The sequence below is a fragment of the Pelophylax lessonae genome, assembly GCF_965119305.1.
Source record: "Pelophylax lessonae genome assembly, chromosome: 2".
NCBI lineage: Eukaryota > Metazoa > Chordata > Amphibia > Anura > Ranidae > Pelophylax > Pelophylax lessonae.
In genome coordinates this window covers 478156634-478177862 of record NC_138769.1, presented here as the reverse complement: position 1 = coordinate 478177862, position 21229 = coordinate 478156634, and positions in this window count along the sequence as shown.

Below are 21229 nucleotides of genomic sequence, written 5' to 3'. Positions count from 1 at the left end.
TACCACAAACTTATGTACAAACACAGAGGTAACCCAGCCAAGTTCACTAAGATCTGGTATAGATGGGCCCAGAGCACGGATACCTGTCATTGAGGCATTTTATACCTATAGTTGGAGTCCTTCGGGGACACTTGTTATATTTATGGATTGTTCTTTTACATGGAACTCGTATACGCCCTGTAGGAATGCACTGTTTTGGTTTTATTTGTATGCACAGTTCTTGTTACTGTTTACTGTTATTATGCATTTTTTTTTGTTCAATAAACTCACTGTTTTAAAAAAAAAAAAAATATATATATATATATATATATATATATATATATATATATATATATATACTTAACCAACTATGGTAAGTATTTCTGCCCAGAACAAATGCCTCGATGCATTTCAACAACATAAGTCATAGTCTTCCTCAATGTCTAAATACAGAAATATATTAGGCTTCATGATTGCACAATATTGCACAATCTACAAAGAATATCCATATGAATTTACAAGGTATAGTTACCTCTAACAGATGGGAAACAGTATTGAAACTAAAAAGGCTTTTGCTGGTTCATATCCCTCCTAGGTCATCTCAACTGTCCACAAGGTGGGGCCCGGTGTGCCTGGCTTGCAAAGAACCAGGTTTTTAGTGCCTGAAGCGGGTAGGGCAGGTCATATGTGCTCAATGGTTCCCCAAAAGGGATCAATGGAAAGTAAATAACAGTGTATCAATATATGTAATCACAGAGTGATGCAATAGATGTACTTAAGCGGATTAAGAAAAAAAATAATATATATACAGTAAAACCTTGGATTGCGAGCATAATTCGTTCTGGAAACATGCTTGTAATCCAAAGCACTCTTATATCAAAGCGAATTTCCCCATAAGAAATAATGGAAACTCAGATGATTCGTTCCACAAGTCCTTCAGTTTATAGTCTATATACAAAGATTATAGCAATGTGATAGGTTGTGTAACCATAAAATGTCCATCCACAATATGCAGCTTTCCCAAGGGGATTAGAAGCAAAATCTAGCAGAGCTACAGAATATAAGAGAGATGAGAGGCGCCTCTATGTGTAGCAATATGGTTACATTTAATGAAGGTTCAACATTTAGCAACTCACATGGTTGATGATTAAAATAGGCGCATCTAAGTATGCAGGCATCCGGGGTAAAGCTGTCCACATAGACCATCTTCTGAACCACCGTCTCTCACCACTGTAAGTCTGCAATCGTGACCGGGAAGAATAGCCTGCAGTAGAGTGATCTGAAAGTGAGGCTTTGAATCACTCGTGGTGTGCAGTGGGGAAGAGATTATGAAGATGGCTGTGCAGAGGACGGTCTATGTGGACAGCTTTACAACAGATGCCAGCATTCTTAGATGTGCCTGTTTTAATCATCAACCATGTGAGTTGCCAAATATTGAACCTTCATTAAATGTAACCATATTGCTACACCTTAGAGGCTCCTCTCTTTTTTTTATACATGACGCTACTTGTATATCAAGACATCGCTTGTATATCAAGTCAAAATTTATTTAAAAAATTTGCTTGTCTTCCAAAGCGCTCTCAAACCAAGTTACTCTTAAACCAAGGTTTTACTGTATATATATATATATATATATATATATATATATATATATATATGTATCTTTATTATTGTCCCCCCCATGTTGGTCATATTAATCAACACTTCATAGTTTGAAACTGGGATGTGTATACAAGTATAATTTATACCAGAAAAAAAATGTGTTAGAGTGTAGATACTGTACCAATGTCATTTATGCTAGCAAAAAATTGCTGCCTCCCATAAGGTTAAATGTGTTATGATTAATGATAAAATATATAGATATCAATGAATAGTGATAATGAAACCTGAATGATTGTGTGAGAAAAAGAATAGTGAAAGGTGAGGAAGACAGGAATAAAAAGTGAACAATTGAAAATATCCAAACAGATTACAATTAGGGTTGAGCGAACCCGGACTGTATTGTTCATTATCGTACCGGACTTTTGGGTATTTGGTACCTGGACACGGACCCGAACATTTCACTGTATGTTCGGGATACTGTCCGTTGTTCGGTAATGTTATTTGATGTTTTGGCGTGGTTTTAATGTTTTGGCGCAGTTTTAATGGAGCGGTTTCAACAGGTGCAAGGCAGCCAATCAGCAAGCATTTAACTAGTGTGCCCTTAGAAGCCATCACAGCCATGCCTACTAATTACATGGCTGTGATTGGCCAGTGCAGCATGTGACCCAGACTTTATATAAGCTGGAGTCACATAGCGCCGCGCGTCACTCTGCTATAACTATACTAGGGAGAGGTTCCTGATACTGCTGCTGAGGGAGAGATAGGAGATTATTGTAGGGGCAGGCTGGAGATTGCATTCAGGGAAAGAATAGGAAGAATGTTCTTTAATCAGACAGCAATCTACATTGATTTTATTGTGTGGGGGTGCAGTGCACAACCTTTTTGCCCTGAGGGAGAGATAGGAGATTATTGTAGGGGCAGGCTGGAGATTGCTTTCAGGGAAAAAATAGGAAGAATCTTCTTTAATCAGACAGCGATCTACATTGATTGTATTGTGTGGGGGTGCAGTGCACAATCTTTTTGCCCTGACCTGAGCCCAGTGAGGAGGAGGAGGGAGAAAAAAAAACTTTTATCAGTCTGTTAGGTGGGCGGCATGCGGCGTGTAGCGGCCATGTAATGCAAGCTCAGTGCATATGTGTCTGCTTAATCCGCATCTAAAAAAGAAAAAAAAATTCTCCTTCATATTTTACATACAGTGTTTAGACACTACTTTTTCTAATATGCTCTTCAAAAAGCACCAATGTAAGGCAAAAATAATTATTTTTCAGTATTTAGGGAAAAAAATATTTTTCTGTTTTTCATTCAAATGTTTTTTTTTTATTCAAAAGCGGAATAGAACAACAACAGTGTCCAAGCTGTTAGGCGTGTGGCTTGTAGCGGCCATGTAATGCAAGCTCAGTGCATATGTGTCTGCTTAACCACTTGCCGACTGCCTAACGCCGATCTACGTCGGCAGTCAGCCCCTCACAGGCAAAGTGACGTAGGGCTACGTCACTAGCTTGTGAGGGTCTAGGGAGCGAGCGCGCGCCCCCGGAGGCACGCTCCCGCTCCCGCATGGTCTAGGACTCCCCGGGCGTGTGACCGGCGGACCCGATGTCCGCCGGTCACTCTGCGATCGGCGGGGGAGAGGGAGAAAGTCAGGCGGCTTGTGTAAACAAGCTGCCTGTCATTCTCCCCTGTGTATGAAGGATGATCATACGGTTCTACTATGTAGAACCGTTGATCACTCTTCATACATCTGAAGCCACAGCCAATCTCAGTAGAAAGCAAGCCCCTAGGGACACACATAGCCCCTCCCTTTCAAAAAAAGTTAACCCCTTCACTGCCAGTGTATTTTTACAGTAACAGTGCATATGTATAGCACTGATTACTGTAGAAATGTCACTGGTAACCCCAAAAGTGTCAAAAATGTCAGTCAAGGGTCCGATCTGTCCGCCGCAATGTCGCAGTACCGCATAAAAAACGCAGATCGCCGCCATTACGCGTTAAAAAAAAACAACAAAAATGACAAAAATCTTTCCCTTTGTTAGTAAACGTGATAACTTTTGCGCAAACCAATCAAAATACGCTTTTTGCGATTTTTTTTACCAAACATAGGTAGCATAAAACAAATTGGCCGAAAATGTTAAAAAATTTTGATTTTTACATTTTTTTGCGGGGGAATTTCATATAAAAAAATGTAAAAAATATTGTTATTTTTGCAAAATTGACGCTCTTTTTTTGTTTATAGCGCATGATCAAAAAATCGCACAGGTGATCAAATACCACCAAAAGAAAGCTCTGTTTGTGGGAAAAAAAGGACGCCAAATTCGTTTAGATACAGCGTCGCATGACCGCGCAATTGTCCGTTAAAGTCACGCAGTGCCGAATCGCAAAATACCCCTTGGTTGTTTAGCAGCCAAATCCTCCGGGGCTTAAGTGATTAATCTGGATTAAAAAAAAAAAAAAATTTCCTTCATATTTTACTGTGACTTACAGCGTTTAGACATTGCAGTTCAAATCTGCTATTCAACAAGCGCCAATTAAGGGGACAATTATTTTTTAGTTTTTCATTCATACATTACAGTGAGATACACCCATTTGATACTGTTGTTGTATTCCGCTTTGCAATAAAAACCCATTTAGGGGAAACAAAATAAATTGCAGCCTAGTCTGCATATGTTACAGTGAGATACACCCTGTGCATACTGTTGTTGTATTCCGCTTTGCAATAAAAACCCATTTAGGGGAAAAAATTAATTGCAGCCTAGTCTGCATATGTTTCAGTGAGATACACCCTTTGCATACTGTTGTATTCCGCTTATCAATAAAAACCCATTTAGGGGAAAGAAAATAATTTGCAGCCTAGTCTGCAAATGGTACAGTGAGATACACCCTTTGCATACTGTTGTGTTCCGCTTATCAATAAAAACCCATTTAGGGAGAAAAAAATAATTTGCAGCCTAGTGTGCATATGGTACAGTGAGATACACCCTTTGGATACTGCTGTTGTATTCCGCTTAGCAATAAAAACTCATTTAGGGGAAAAAATTATTTGCAGCCTGGTCTGCATATGGTACAGTGATATACACCCTTTGGATACTTCTGTTGTATTCCGCTTATCAATAAAAACCCATTTAGGGGGAAAAAGTTTAATTGCGGCTTAGTCTGCATATGTTACAGTGAGATACACCCTGTGCATACTGTTGTTGTATTGCGCTTTGCAATAAAAACCCATTTAGGGGATACAAATTTAATTGCGGCCTAGTCTGCATATGTTACAGTGAGATACACCCTGTGCATACTGTTGTTGTATTCCGCTTTGCAATAAAAACCCATTTAGGGGGGAAAAAATAAATTGCAGCCGAGTCTGCATATGGTACAGTGAGATACACCCTTTGGATACTGCTGTTGTATTCCGCTTATCAATAAAAACCCATTTAGGGGAAAAAAATGTAATTGCAGCCTAGCCTGCATGTGTTACAGTGAGATACACCCTTTGCATACTGTTGTATTCCGCTTATCCATAAAAACCAATTTAGGGGGAAAAAATAATTTTCAGCCTAGTCTGCATATAGTACAGTGAGATACACCCTTTGAATACTTCTGTTGTATTCCGCTTATAAATAAAAACCCATTTAGGGGAAAACAATGGAATTAAAAACCAAAACCAGTGTTGGCTACCTTGTCCTCCTCCTCCACCACCGCTACCACCATATCCACTGCCACCTCAACCTCCTACTCCATATGGGCCTCGTCCTCCTCCTACATCATTCAAGATTATTATTTTGTATTTTTATGTTTTTTATGTTATTTTAAGTTATTTCCCTATCCACATTTGTTTGCAGAGCACTTGCCATGCTCTTAAGATGATTTTGCTGCCATTTGCAGCCCTCTAGCCCTTTCCATGTTTGTTTTAGAGCCATTTTAGTGCTCAAAAGTTTGGGTCACCATTGACTTCAATGTGGTTCGGGATCGGGGTAAAGTTCGGGTTAAGTCCGGGTCACGAACCCGGACTTTTTTTTCAAGTTCGGCCAGACCCGCTGAACCCGGACATTCAGGTGTTCGATCAACTCTAATTACAATATTACCTTCAAGTTTTAATTGTTTAGTGATAACCATGTAATGCTGCAAATAGTGGATGAGTCAGCTGTACACTACAAAATTACTCAGTGTAGACAGTAGCCATGAGCTGATCCACGGAGGCTATAGGTACACCCACTGGGAGAAAAGAACAAAAATCTAAAATTTGTGCCAAAGTAGAAAAAGTAATAAAATCAGAAATGTATCCATATGATACTTCCAAAAAGGGAGTAATAGGAGTCTAATTCTACAAAATAAATGTGAGAATTATATAAACAGGCCGCAGGATCCTTACTGTAAAAAAAGAACAGGAAACTCCATGGTTGGAGGACAAAAAAAAGAGTACGTACTTACATTAACCACAGGTACATCTAGAGCATCCTTTTACCCCAGCCTGTGAGAGTATAACACAGACTGTGGTGGAAGGAGATTTTATAGCTCCTCCTCGGCTCTAATTAGAGAGCCTTATCTGTAAATTCAGCACAGGTGTATCTGTCTGTCCCTTTATTCACACATAGCTGCCGCTGCAGCTACCTTGTGGCTCCCTTAGTGTTTTCTGTCCGCTACCGCCACTTCTGCTGCAATTGGCATGACATGGTGAGGCACGCACACAAATGATGGCGTCACTTGCATGCACACACACATACCTGTCCAGAACAGATCCAGGGACGCTGCCAGCATTCAATTACACCCCCTAGAAGCTTTGGGAGAAATACCTTTAGCAGCAGGGGTATGCAAAACTGGGGGGAAAATGTGGAGAATATTTCCATGACCCCATCACCATGCCAGGAAGACAGGGGCACCGGATTATCTGACAAGAAGGAGGCAAAGAGGTTCCCAGGTGGGTCTAAAAGAAGCAGAAGCAACAAAATTCAAAACATACATAATAAAGATAAACGATTGAATACAGAATTTGTTAAAATATATTTCTATGGTTTTATTTGAATCTAAATTGAACCGTGTACAAAATTATGCTTACAATTTCTCACAATAGTTACATAATATTGGGCGTGGCAATATTTAGGTATTGCTAATGTCCCAATGTTTCTAGGGTGCTTTCAATGGATTTTTCCTGACACAATACCCTTTAGTAAAGGAGTGCAAAATATGGACTTATTAAGGCCGGGATTAGAGGTGGCCTTCAATCTAAAAATCCACTTTAGATTAAAAGCCACCTCTCATCCCGGCCTGAATGACTTTCATATTAACAAATAGGTAATCATCCACTTGTTAACATAGGTTTTGGCAGCTAGGGAGGGGGAGCTGTGATGGTAAGGGGCGGTGTGACACTGGGGCTGTGATGGTAGGGGCACTGTGACAAGGGGGCTGTGATGGTAAGGGGAACTGTGACAAGGGGGCTGTGATGGTAAGGGCACTATGACAGGGGCTATGATGGTAAGGGGCACTGTTACAGGGGGCTGTGATGGTAAGGAACACTGTGGTAGGGGGGCTGTGATGGTAAGGAGCACTATGACAGGGGTACTGTGATGGTAAGAGACACTGGGACAGGGGTCTGTGATTGCAAGGTACACTGTAATAGGGGCTGTGATATAAAGGAGACTGCAGGACTTCCGGTTCCGGCGCCGTATGGAGAAGGAGTGAGCGCAGCGGCTCCGACTAACCTTCTCTACAAATTCTGCCATCCCCGCTCGCTGCTCGTCATTCGCAGCTCCTCCAGCGCCGGTGAGTCACCCCGCACCACCCTGCTTCTAATGGATCGATTCCTCATCCACGGAGCGAGCGCTACCACGGCCCCGCTGCAGCCCGATGCATTACCACAGGCCGCTCCCCACCCCCCGGGCAATATGGCCGCCGCACCTGTTGCTGATGGCGCGGCCCCGCAACACACACTGCCTACAGCAATGTCTGAAATGGACCCCCAATATCAGCTAATGATCCAAGCGGTGGCTGCCATTATCTCACCCACCATCACTGATGCTGTGGAGCGGGCGGTCTCAGCAGGGATATCCCAGCTTCGCAAGGAGCTGGGTGATCAGGCAAAACGTCTCACAGAGGTGGAACATAGGGTCTCAGACCTGGAGGACGAAATGCAATCCTCTTTCTCTAATGAAGCCAAAACAGCTCAGACACAACAGTACTTGCTGGATAAGATTGATGATCTTGAGAACAGGTCACGTAGGAACAATTTGAGGATCATAGGACTGCCTGAATCGTTCAATGCGGGTCATCTACCAGATATCTGTTCTACACGCATACCTCAGGCTCTTGGATTAACGACAACGTGTACCATTGAACGAGCTCACCGCCCTGGTGCGCCCTCCAACGACCGCAAGACCCCCCGTCCGGTCATAGTTCACTACTTAAACTACGCTGACAGACTATCCATCCTAAAGTCTTTTAAAAATGCCAAGTCACTCATCCTGGATGGCAGCAAACTACTACTCTTCGCGGACTATTCCCAGGAAGTGGCGCGTAGACGCAAGGCCTTTCAACCGGTGTGTAATGCCCTTTACCAAAAGGGCCTGAAGTTCACCCTTGCTTATCCAGCAACCCTTAGGTTCACAGACCAATTTGGCGAGCCTAAAGCCTTCACCCATCCGGAGGAAGCCATAGACCATATTCAAACCCATCTGCATTTGTCCATGGATACGCAACCCCCTGCTTCGCCTCCCGTCTCCCCTTCTCATAGGGACCTTCGCAGCCCCCGAAAAGAATCTCCCAAGAGGGGCCGTTTCTCTTCCAACTCCTCATACAGAGACAGGCACCGCTGAAGTCAACACTTCTCATATGGCCTCATCGCCAGCACAATGTCCTTGTTACGATCACTGACTCAAGGTGCCTGTCTGGTACCGCTACTACCTATTTGATTCCTTGCGACAACTGCTCCTTGAGTCACGACATGCCCACCAAGGTTTTTTGGCAACTGCGGGTTACCCCCCCACTCTTGTTACTTTATATTACCGCAACTAGATGCTACTGTTTCATAATGTTATATTTGTTCCTTTCTGTACACAGTCTTACCGCGGTTCCTGCTTCCACTTCGTCTCTACTGCTGGGGTGTCGTGCCTGAAATGCCATCTGTTTTCCCTTTCTGTAGCATCCCATCCTTGTGCCCAGAGCGAGCGGAACCAGCTACCAACCGGTAACGCTGTCGGAGGTTCTGTTGCCGTACGGAAAAAAGTGAAGTCTACACTTGTTATGGTATGTTCTAGTTTTATTTTTGTTATCCTGTTGGTTTTGCCCCTCTTCATTCCAGTTTTTCTGGAATGCAGACGGCACAAAGCTTGTTCCCGTCCCACTTCCTTCCTTCATGCCACCCCTGTGCCTACTCCCATGCACCTATCTGACCACTTCCGAGTGCTATATTACTTCTCTATAGTGATTATCCCTGCCTGCACGCGAACTAATCCCCTTTTTACACTCCCCTTGACTTGAAAATAGTCTCCTGGAACGTGAAGGGTCTCCGTTCTCCCCATAAACGAATGGCGGTTCTGCGTCACCTGCGGCGTCTGGGCGCTGATATAGCTCTACTCCAGGAGTCCCACCTATCCCAGTCGAATCTAGACCGCATGAAAAGACTGTGGGTAGGTCGGATTTATGGCTCGGCCTCTCACAAGGGCAAGGCGGGTGTCCTCATATTGGTCCATAAACGGGTCACTATAGACATTTTCACCTTACACTCAGACACTGATGGTAGATTACTCATTCTTCTCCTGGCCGATAAATCCGAGTCCCTTGTCCTGACCAACATTTATGCCCCAACCCCCACCTCTGCGCTTTTTTTCCAACAATTAACGGGTTTACTGGCTCCCCATGCCCATCTTCCTCTCCTCCTGGGGGGAGATTTCAATGCGGTTATTGATCCACTCTCAGACAGATTGTTGCGTGCCCCCAAGGCATCTGTTACACCTCCCTCTCTCCTCACTGATTTTGCTAACAGTCTCCACCTTACTGATGTCTGGCGCCTGGCGAACCCCACTGATAGGTCATACACCTATTACTCCCCTCCACACGACTCATTTTCCCGAATTGACTATTTCTTCGGGAACCCGTCTACCCTACATTCGCTGCACACCCCTGACATCATTGACATGGTCATTTCGGATCACTCGCCCATATCGGTTTCCCTCACAATCTCCGCCCCGAGGTCTAACTATAAGCCCTGGCGTTTCCCATCCTATTTAGCAGGCAACCCCGAACTGTACAATGTACTAGCCGACACATGGCGGGACTTTCTCTCGGACAACGCCCAGCACGCTGACAATCCCGTGCTGCTCTGGGAGACGGGCAAAGCAGTCCTTAGAGGGCGAATCATCGCCTTCGCCTCTGCCTACAAAAAAAGGGCAGCGGCTGGCTATGAAAAAGCCAGTGCGGCCCTGCAGGCTGCACATTCCCGTATCCAGGAGCGGCACTCCCTCTTGCACGTAGCACAATGGAAAGAGGAGAAATAAGATTTTGACAAATGGGCTCTGGCCCAGGAACAGTTTCATTAATCTGTACAGGACATACAGTATCACAAATTTGGGAACAAATCAGGCAGACTCTTGGCTCGCCTCTGTAAGGGACCACACACTGTCACGCCGATAAAATCCTTAAAAGACCCCACGGGAACCCTCACCTCAACCCCGGACGGTATTAACAAGATCATGGAAAATTTCTATGCTACCCTTTACGGTTGAGACCCCATTGAGGAATCGAAAGCCCTCAATTTCCTTCGGGAGGTCACCTTACCCGAAGTCTCAGAGCTTCAACTCTCCCAACTTAATGCCCTTATTGATATATCGGAAATCTTTGACGCCATCTCCTCACTATCACCTGGCAAAGCTCCTGGCCCAGACGGTTTTTCCTCTGAATTCTTCAAATTGACTAAGGATATCCTTTCTCCCTCCCTGCTTGCCCTTTATCAGTTCATCTTGGACGGAGGTGATTATATTCCCACCGGTGCCCAAGCGTATATAAAACGTATCCCCAAGCCAGGCAAGGACCCGTCTGAACCAGGTTCATACTGCCCTATTTCTTTGATTAATCTTGACTCTAAATTGCTATCTAAAATCATGGCCAATCGGCTAGCACTCATAATGCCCACCATTCTTCACCCATCCCAATCAGGCTTCACTAAAGGCCGCTCAGCCACGGCCAACATCCGTAAAGTCTTAGCTGTACTATCCCAACAACAAAGCCAGCCACAATCCGATATTGCCATACTCACGTTGGACGCCGAAAAGGCGTTCGACAATGTTAGCTTCCATTGGCTCCATCTTGCCCTTCAAAAATTCAGTTTTACGGGTCCCTTTCTACACCTTATCACCGCCATGTACAAATCCCCCACTGCGAAGGTAGTCACCTCAAACTTCTTGTCTAACGATATCCCTTTACACAAAGGCACCCGCCAGGGCTGCCCCCTCTCTCCCCTCCTCTTTAATTTGGCTTTAGAACCTCTAGCCCGCTACCTTGCATGTCATGCCCCCCTTTCAGGAGTCTTGATTGGCAATGATGAACTCCGGTCTGTCCTTTTCGCTGATGACATTTTACTTTTCACCTCCAACCCAGCACAGGATGTTGATCAAGTCAAGACCATTTTTGATGGATTCAGATTATGTTCTGGGCTCCGGATTAATTACACCAAGAGTGAGATTTTACTGTTAAAATCCCCACAACCTCCATTTTGGTCGGCCTCGTCCCCTTTCCCGTTAGCTAAAAATCGCATTAAATACTTGGGAATTATGATTGGCAAGACCCCGTCTTCATTGTACCACCTGAACTATACTCCATTATTCCTTAAACTTACCAAAGAATTAGCTAGTTGGTCCAAACTCCCTCTCTCCCTTATTGGTAGATGCCACTTGTATAAAATGGTCTCCTTCCCTAAATTATTGTATGTAATTCAGACCCTTCCCTTACTTATCAAGCACAAAGACTTGACACTGTTTTGGAAGTCCCTTACTACCTTCCTTTGGTCCTCAAAGAAGCCCCGCATAGCTCTACACAAATTGTACCCCCCTAGACTCAGACGTGGCATGAACCTCCCAGACATCAGACTATATAACTTATGCAGTCTAGTGAGGATAGGACTAGACTGGATCCACGGTACCTCATATTTCTCCAATTTTTTACTGGAATCACAGATAGCACAACCGTATAATCTTGCAGCTGTCCTGCACTGTAAATGGGGAGACCTACCGTTACATCTTCGCCAGCATATCCTCCTCAGGGACACGGGAACTGCCTGGAGAGAACTCCGCAAAAAACTGGGACTCCCTAAGCATATTTCCCGACACCTACCCATCAGTGGCCACCCTGCCCTGTCACACCTCCACCTGGAATGAATATACTCCCAGTGGGCAGATCAGGGCCTCAAATTCTTAGCTCAGCTCTATGACCCTGTCTCTGGATCCCCACTCTCGTTCACCGACCTTCAAGTGAAATTTGGTCTATCCCCGAACCATTACCTATACTTGCACCAACTGCATGCCTTTGTCAACTCCCTTTGTTCCAAACCACTAAGTCGCTTTGCCCACGATCCTCTGGACTCTCTTACTCTGCAGCCCACTTTAAAACTATCCCATTTGTACCGACCCATCCAAACCGCCTTGCACTCTAGTGCCAAAGACTACCTCAACTCCTCTTGGGATAAGGCTCTATCATCCAAAGCCATGAAGCCTCTAGTGTTGGCAGGATTCAACATCACTTGTGCCTATATCTGCAATGCTTTCTGGAGGGAGCAACAGTTCTGGATACTTCATCATGCCTACGCCCCCTTTTCCTCCTCTCCAGTACACACTCCCTACCAAGCCTGCTCATGGTGCTTGATACACCGACCCACTCTCTTGCACAGACTATGGTCTTGCCCCCACATCTCAAAGTTTTGGGACCAGGTGGAACTCCTGACCCTTAGGGTTACTGGTCTGAAGCCCACCAAAGACCCTCTCCCCCTTCTTTTTGGACACATGGATGGTATACTAAACTCGGCCCCAGGGGCAGTGGACAGGCAAAGAAACACCATTATTCGGAAACACAAACCCTGGCTTGTCACATGTCTCATGATTTCTAGGAGGATCATCCTTCGCCACTGGGTGTCTCCCACTACACCCAAGGTGGGGGAAGTCAAGTCTGATCTTAATGCCCTTTTACGAAAAGAGCACCTGGACTTGTCTCTCACCAAGGCTAATCCTCTCAAATTCTGGAGGAAATGGTCAGCCTACGCAGGACTTTACTATACGCATCTTCCCCGTAGCCCAAATGAGATGGCCTTGGTACCTCAGATAACGGAGAACCCGTTCCAAGATCCCCCCTGCTGATAGCCCTAACACCCAGGTTTACTTGAATATTGCATCTGATAGATTACTGTATGTTGTGTATTTGCTTGCGAGCAAAGTATAAATCTTTAGGTTGTTGACCACTCGGACTTCCCCCTCCCCCCCTCTCCATTCCCCTTCCCCCCCCCCTCCCCGTCTGGAAATCATATTCCATATTGTCACTCTTCATTGGTAAATATAGGATGTTTTTTTTCTCCCGCTCTTCCCATCGCGAGGGGTAGTAATTAGATGGTTTGGCAACCTAAACTCCTAGATACACTCCGTGTATCATCATAACTATCATCCCCCCCTCCACCTCACCTTTTCCCCCCCACCCTACCCTATTTTACGCTATTACTCAATTCCATGCTGTAATTACAGAAGTTATTTGGTTTCTGCTGTGTTTATTGCACTTTGTTCTTGTAATTACATGTCCTCTTGCATGTTTTGTTACTTTTGAAATACCAATAAAAACTTCTTTAAAAAAAATAAAAGAATAAAAAGGAGACTGCAGTGTAAAAGGACACGGCAATGATTACAGTGTCCCTTTACAGTTCAATCTACTTTATATCACAGTACCCCCTTTACTGTGCAGTCCCGTTTACATCACAGTACCCCCTTTACTGTGTAGTCCCTGTTACATCAACCTGCCCCTTTAGAGTGCAACCCCTGTTACATTACCATGACATTAATGTAAAGGGGACTGAACTGTAAAGGAGCACTGTAATGTAAAGGGGGACTGTGATGTGAAAGGGAGTGAAGGACACTGTGGGACTGCTTTAAAGGAGAAACTGGGATATAAAGGGGGACTGCAGAAACTGTAGAGGTGGTATCAGGAACGTGCTGGCTATAGCGATACAAATGCTCAAAGGCGGACGCAAATGCACATGCGCAGGCATGATCCCGCAAGTCCCCATCATGCCGGGCACATAAATGTGAGAGTGTGCATGATTAATCGAGTGCGCGCCAATAAACGTTGGTGCCAAGTTCACTAATGCTTTGCTCTCTGATCTGCACCTGTGTTCTTGAAACCCAATTCTGGTATTCCTGTGTTTGACCCAGCTTGCCTTTGCCTCTTTTGAATCTCTCCCACCTTGACCTTGGCCTCTATTTGGACTTTGCTTCTTGTCTCTTGCTCATCTGCCTAAACTTGCGTTGCCAATATCTGCCTGTACCTTGACTGTTCTTTGCCTATCGCCCATGCCTGCATCTGATCATCTGTTATAAACCCGGCTTGTCTGACCACGCATCCTGTGTCTCTTCTGCTTCGCATGCACCTGCCTGATCCCTGCTGCCACCAGCCCGGAATCTGCTGGCCTGCCAACGCCTGCTGTTTATCTTTCTGGTCCACCCTGGTGATACATCCAGCACAAGGAAGAACGATCAAGGCACCCATACACCACCAAGATCTCGCTGCCACTATTACAACATCGGTGGTCACTGAGCCGGGGTTGTACAAGAGGCCTTCCCTCTGCATGTCAGGCTCAGCTGTCAGGTACATGACAGGTGGGTTTTGGTGTGAAGGGGGGCTATGGACAGACTCTGTGAATGTCCAGTCGCTTGCCCATGTCACCCCCCCCCCCCCCCACGGACCCTGGAAATATTGACTGACAAGAAAGTGGTCCCTGGTACCAAAAAAATTGGGGAAGACTGCTCAAACACATTTTTTTGCTGCTATAAATTATACTTGTATCCAAATCCAAGTTTTAATATATGGGGTACTGATAAATACAAATAACATGGGGGGAAATTGATACAAGATACACAAATATATATTTTACACTTTTTTTTTTCTTGACTGCCTATAGTACATTTATTGCATCACTGTGTGTTTACATATATTAATACAATGTTACTTACTGTTGATCCCTTTTGGGGAACCATTCGGTATAGGTGGCCTGCCCCTACCCTTTTCAGACACTAAAAACATGGTTCCTTGCAAAGAATGGCATAATTGGTAATAATGAAACAAATAAGAATGGGGTAGATGAAATTCCTCCTGGAGTTGAAAAAGGGCTTAAAGCCCTGGGCAGTATACAAGTGGCTCAAATATCTAATCCCTTGAGAGGTCCAACACAATTGATCAGGGACTGCAAGAAACGATTGCAATGTAGGATTTTACCACTGGTGGATTGTTAGGGGAGTTAGTCCAAGGATTTGTAGAAATGTGAGTGACAAAAAGAGACAAAGTGGTCTGCAGCATAGCAGTACCTGGGCAGGGGGTAATTGTCGTCTTTAAACAATATTATCCAGTGACTCAAAAATATGAAACTTTAGCAGCTTCAGTGGTGGTACAGTTTTTATCTAGTGAGGGATGTAGCCAATCATGAACAATAACCCAATGCAATACTAAATAATAAAGATAGAAAAAAGGGAACACCAAACCTGCTAGGTGGGCCGGCAGCTTCAGAACCTCCAGTGCTATTATTGGAGGATGGCGATTCCATAGTAATCCCATGCAAAGTCATACATTTGTTTGAAGAGGGATTTTGGTATTTTACAGGAAGAGTTAGCCATTACATGTAGCAATTTCAGTAGAAAGGTCATCTTAAGTAGAATAAGATCCATAAGATCCAATGGGAGTTCCATCTATTGTTTGGTTCGCTGCTGTAATTGAATGAATAAAGGACATACATTGTTCTCTACATAGGAGCTCAAGGGCAACTGTATCTTATCCCCCAGATAACAAAAAAGTGTGTACCACCTGGAGTTGGGAATTGCCTGAACTGTTGCTGGGTCCAGTGGGAAAAGACTAGATTTGTCCCAGGTAACTGAGATACCAGAAAATGTACCAAACTTTGCAAAATCCCACAGTAAATAGTGCATGGATTCATTATTTAGTGTATTCAGTATTCAATACATTAGTATATCATCAGCATAAAAGGAAATGCGCTCTTCTATGGTGCTTATAGTAAGGTCATGTATGGAGGGAGATGCCTGTATATGAGCAGCCAGGAGCTCTATGGCTAGAGCAAATACCAATGGAGACAATGGACATCCTTGGTGTGTTCATCTGCAAACAGAAAAAGCAATGAAAACAAAGGCATTTTCTCGAATTCTGGCAAATGGATTAGTATACAAAAGTCGTATCCAGGCAATCATCTGAGGACCAAAACCATAGAGTTGTAAAACATGAAACAGGTAGGCCACTCCACACTATCAAAGACCTTACACATATCCAAAGAAACAATAGCACAGGTTTGAGAGTGATCATGGGGATATTGTGTCAGGGGTTTACTGCTGTGTGCAGGCGCACTGGTATCCTACCTGACGAGCATTGACAAACGGCACGTACGCACAGGTGCTCTCACATAGTGTTCTCACATTTGCGAACAGGTGTGAGCACGTGCACACAAACTACCATTGGCGTCCAAGGGCCTATTTAAATGCAGCAGTCACACTAAGTTTGCTGTTTGATCTTCAGCTTTCCTGTGTCTCCTGTGCCTGTACCTGCTGTTTCTTGATCGTCTGACCCAGCTTACCTTTGACCTTGATTGTCTGCTGCCTGCCCTGACCCCTGCTCATCTTGACTACGGTTTTGCCTTACCCTGTTTTGTTTATCCGATATTGGAATTGAACCTGCTCTTTGCCTGGCTGGGGAATCCTGAGGACCATGACCTGGTGCTAGCAAGCAGCCAAATCCATCTCCACCATCAGGAGCCCTGGTGAATACCAGCTAGCACTTAGACTCCGCACCTCAAGTGAACCTGTGTCTTCCGCTAAGGTGTCCAATCGGCATCCTCGTCCCTGGATTTTTTTATGGCATTCTGGGCCCTCTATCAGGTGAGAAATCCCTCTACATGTCAGACTCTGCTATGACGATCCTTACATATTTCAAGTTTTGTAAGAGTCTATGCATGTTCATTCTGGTAGACCTGCCAGGGATAAAAACCCCCCTGGTCACCCTTGGTACTAAACACACAACAGCCATTTTCAAGCGATTAGCAAAAAATATTGCTAAGATTTTAATGTCACCATTAATTAATGAAAAGGGTCTGTAAGAGTCACAATAAAGTGGATCCTCATGTGACTTCAAGATGAGGATAATAAGTACCTCATCCAGAGCCCTTATCCAGTAAAGGTCTGCAACAAATATGGCTGGATACACTAGCTAAATATTCAGACAGCAGATCATTAGAATACTGTACAGTAGTATTATACAATGTTAAATAAGATGACAAAAAAGCATCCAGAACTTCATGGAGGGAGGTACCAAGGTGGCCATTAATGGTACAGATATGGGGAATAGAGGTGGCAGTATACTCCAGCCTAGCTAAATGGACTAAACCCATTCTGTTACGTAACAGAAGTATGCTGACTAATGGAGTGGGCAAAAACTCTGCATGTACCTCATAATGCAGTACATACACCTGTTCAAGTGTGTAGGACAAGGGACAATATCTTTGGAAGAACTAGGCATACAAAACTACACATAAGTGGCTCTTATCTGAGTTGAGGGACTAACCTAATGTTTGGCTTTTACATGACCGTGGCCCTCACCTGGTCCCGTGCATCGCTGAGCAAGATGTTAACCCTGTGCTGGAATAAGTGATTCCGTTTATTACCTGGTTAGCGTAGAAGAACCCACCCTTGAATAGGCCTCCTATGTGACCAGATTTGGTGCCCAATTAATTATTGGGGAACATGGAGGAAGTGTTACCCGCCTGCCCTACATAGACATATCTGCAAAAACAAAAACCTTGCATAAAGAGAGTTTACACAAATGGACTTGTTTCCAGCCTATTGCTCAGAGTGAAGTTCAAAAGCATGATGCTAAATTATGCTGCAGAACATATCCATATTTATGGATTGATATTAGGAATTCTATTGCGTGAACCAAGAGAATTTTAGGTGAACCTCTTGGAGAAAACTGTGGCACAGTAATAGTGGCTCCAAGTATTGCAGATTCACGCATATAAATACGTTTATGCTTTTAAAGGTCATGAGGCCCCATGCTATCTGTGGTAATAATAGTACTGGGTCAAATCTGAGAATTATCCCTCATGTGGCTTTCATATTTTTGATGACATTATTTATTAAGATGTCATGGGACTTTAATATAAATCCAAGATGTTTAATTAAATATAGCAGCCAAAATTCACCTTTGTAAACACATAAGCATAGCATATGAAAAAAACTTCTACTAAAACTAAAAGTTTACAGTTGTTCAACTGGACATAAACATCAGCTAATGTTTATATTTTTTAAAATGTTTACATTTTTAGGTTAGTTATACAACCTTATACAATATTTGCCTAGGAAGAAGCACAAGTTGTTTAGACATGCAGGCAATTTAAAGCTTAACATGTATATCGTCAGGGCTTTGTTTGTCATCTGTTTTTCAGACAGCACAGAGAGTTTATTGATTACCTAGTCCGGAAAGGATTAAGACTGATATAAGGCTCAAGGATCCTTGCTGAAAAAAAATGATACTTTGAAAACAGATAGGAAGCTTCTTTTAGTGACCTTATCTGTGTTGAGTCCTTCATCTACAACAATCATCCTTATCTGCAATATGTCCTTAATGGTTCAATGGATTATATAATTTTGCCATACAAACATTTAAAGTATAAGAAACAGGTAACAATATCATTTTAACCACTTCCATACCAGGCCTATTCAGGCACTCCTCTCCTACATGTAAAAATCATAATTTGTTTGCTAGAAAATTACTCAGAACCCCCAAACATATATGTTTTTTTAGCAGATACCCTAGGGAATAAAATGGCGGTCACATGGTATTTGTGCAGCAATTTTTTTTTTTTGGAAAAAAAAAAACGCTTTCATTAATAAAAAAAAAAAAAAAAACACTAAAGTTAGCCCAGTTTTTTTGTATAATGTGAAAGATGATGTTACACCAAGTAAATAGATACTTAACATGTCACGCTTTGAAATGGCGCCAAACTTTGGAACTTAAAAATCTTCATATGCAACACTTTAAAAATACCCACATTTAAAAATAATACTAGGGTATCTGTTTATTAATGTTTGTTTACAATATTCATAGAACATTCACCCAAGATTCACATAGTTTATCCCAAGATTGCATTGGCTTTAAAATAAAACTCAGTTGGTGGCAGTGAGCTTATTTTTTTGTAAATGCTTACACCTGTTGTATTGTATATAACATTTTGATGAGAAAAATACATTTTTAATATTAAATATTATATTTAAAGTGGAGAAAATTATATGTTAGAATACTCGCCCTATTCAGGATTGATGGCAGCATCCTCCTCGTCAGGCAAAAGTGTTTGGACCTGGTGATTATTTTTTCAGGCTTGCGCACTGCATCCTGGGGAGAGGTCTCATATTCCCCGTACCTATAAACAACAGATATTTGCAATGGCTGCAAATGAGAAACTAAACAATAAAAAAGCGCTGTGAATGTAAGTACAAGTGGGTCAGGGAGAAGACTAATAAGAGATCATTATTTTGCTTTTATTGGGCCAAGTGATGCATTTATGTAATAGTAACAAACCATAGCAACCAATCAGAAATCACTATGGATCAGTAGATGATGAACTATGATTGCTTTTGGGTTACTTCACATAACTAATAATATTAAAAAAGAAACACTATTTATTGAATGAGGTTGAATGTATTAAATACATTCATCTGTGGTTGTTTAAGTATGTTAAATGGCTTAAGTTTCCACCTCACAGGTATGAATATATTTCCATATTTTCCATATTACAATTTATATTTAAAAATATTTTAAACATTATTTTATGCATTGCTGAAAACATAGATTTCCTTAATCATGAGGAAATCAAAGAAGCTGAATTTAGAAACATTTCATCTTACTTACTCAGATAAGATCATATAGAGAAAACATTCTGTTTTTTTTTCTTTTTTATTTGCACATGACTCGGTGTTCTTTGCAAAGTGAGATTACACTTTTATTTTTGTATACCAGCGCTTGGAAACAAAGTAAAAATAAATTCAAAAAAAACTTTTGCAAAACTCATACAAAAAAATATTTACCAAAAACACACCAGCTGCTGTGCTCAAGTGTTACCAACCACTCTCTACTAGTTGCAATAATCTAATTACAGCTATATTATGTTTTAGAACACAAAAAATGCCCCTATATTAAATTATATACACAACAAATAGAGCAATAGCTACAATTAGTATTCAAATAATAATACTATGTGATATACTATATAGCTAAACAATTAATAAGTAACGTAAAGCATAAAAAATACCAAGTGAAAGAGTGTCATAATAAATGAATACAAACACATCAATTAACACACCACTGTGTGATAACACTCCATGCGATAAAGTTCAAAAGTCCATAATATAAGCAAAATCTGCTATGAATCAGGTGTTTGTTAGCACGAATCACCTTAAGTGCCCCTTCATCTTGCAAACTATGTGCTCACCTCAAGTACAGACCTTCCACAGTATAAAGCTTCAAGGGCTGTAGAAACCCAACGGTTAATTACTAGGGTCCTAATCCAGGTACACTCATTCCAATATATGATAATCCATGAAAAATCAGAAAGCTGACATAGTGCTAAATCATTTAAAACCAATCTTTTCCTCCAAATGGAGGAAAAAAAATGGGAAATTAATAGTGGACGTTTGCTACCAGCCCCCTAACCTGAGGGAGGAGGGGGAGGCAGACCTCCTATCACAGCTTGGAATGACGGCAAGGATGGGAAATGTTATTATAATGGGGGATTTTAATTATCCAGATGTAGACTGGGCAGAAGGAACCACACATTCGTCTAAGGCTCGCCATTTCCTAAATATTTTGCAAGATAATTTCAAGGGTCAGTTAGTGAATGCACCAACAAAAGATAACGCATTACTAGACCTACTGATTACTAACTAATGGAGTTGAGCGGACACCTGGATGTCCGTGTTCGGTGGATCCGGCCGAACTTGCAAAAAAAAAAAAGTCTGGGTCCGTGACCCGGACTTTTTCCGAACTTGAACCCGGACACCGAACCCCATTGAAGTCAATGGGGACCCGAACTTTCAGGCACTAAAATGGCTCTAAAAAAACAATGGAAAGGGCTAGAGTGTTGAAAATGGCAGCAAAATGTAGTTAAGAGCATGGAAAGTGCTCTGCAAACAAATGTGGATAGGGAAATAACTTAAAACAACAAACAAAACAGAAAAATAAAACAATTTTCTTCATCTGTGAAGGACGAGGCCCATATGGAGTAGGAGGGAGGTTGAGGTGGCGGTGGATGTGGCGGTGTAGGTAGAAGCGGCGGTGGAGGGGGACGAGGTAGCCAACACTGCTTTTTTTTGTCATTTTAAATTAGGGTACACCCCAAAGGAGTGAGAAAGATCAAAAATATAACAATGGCTGG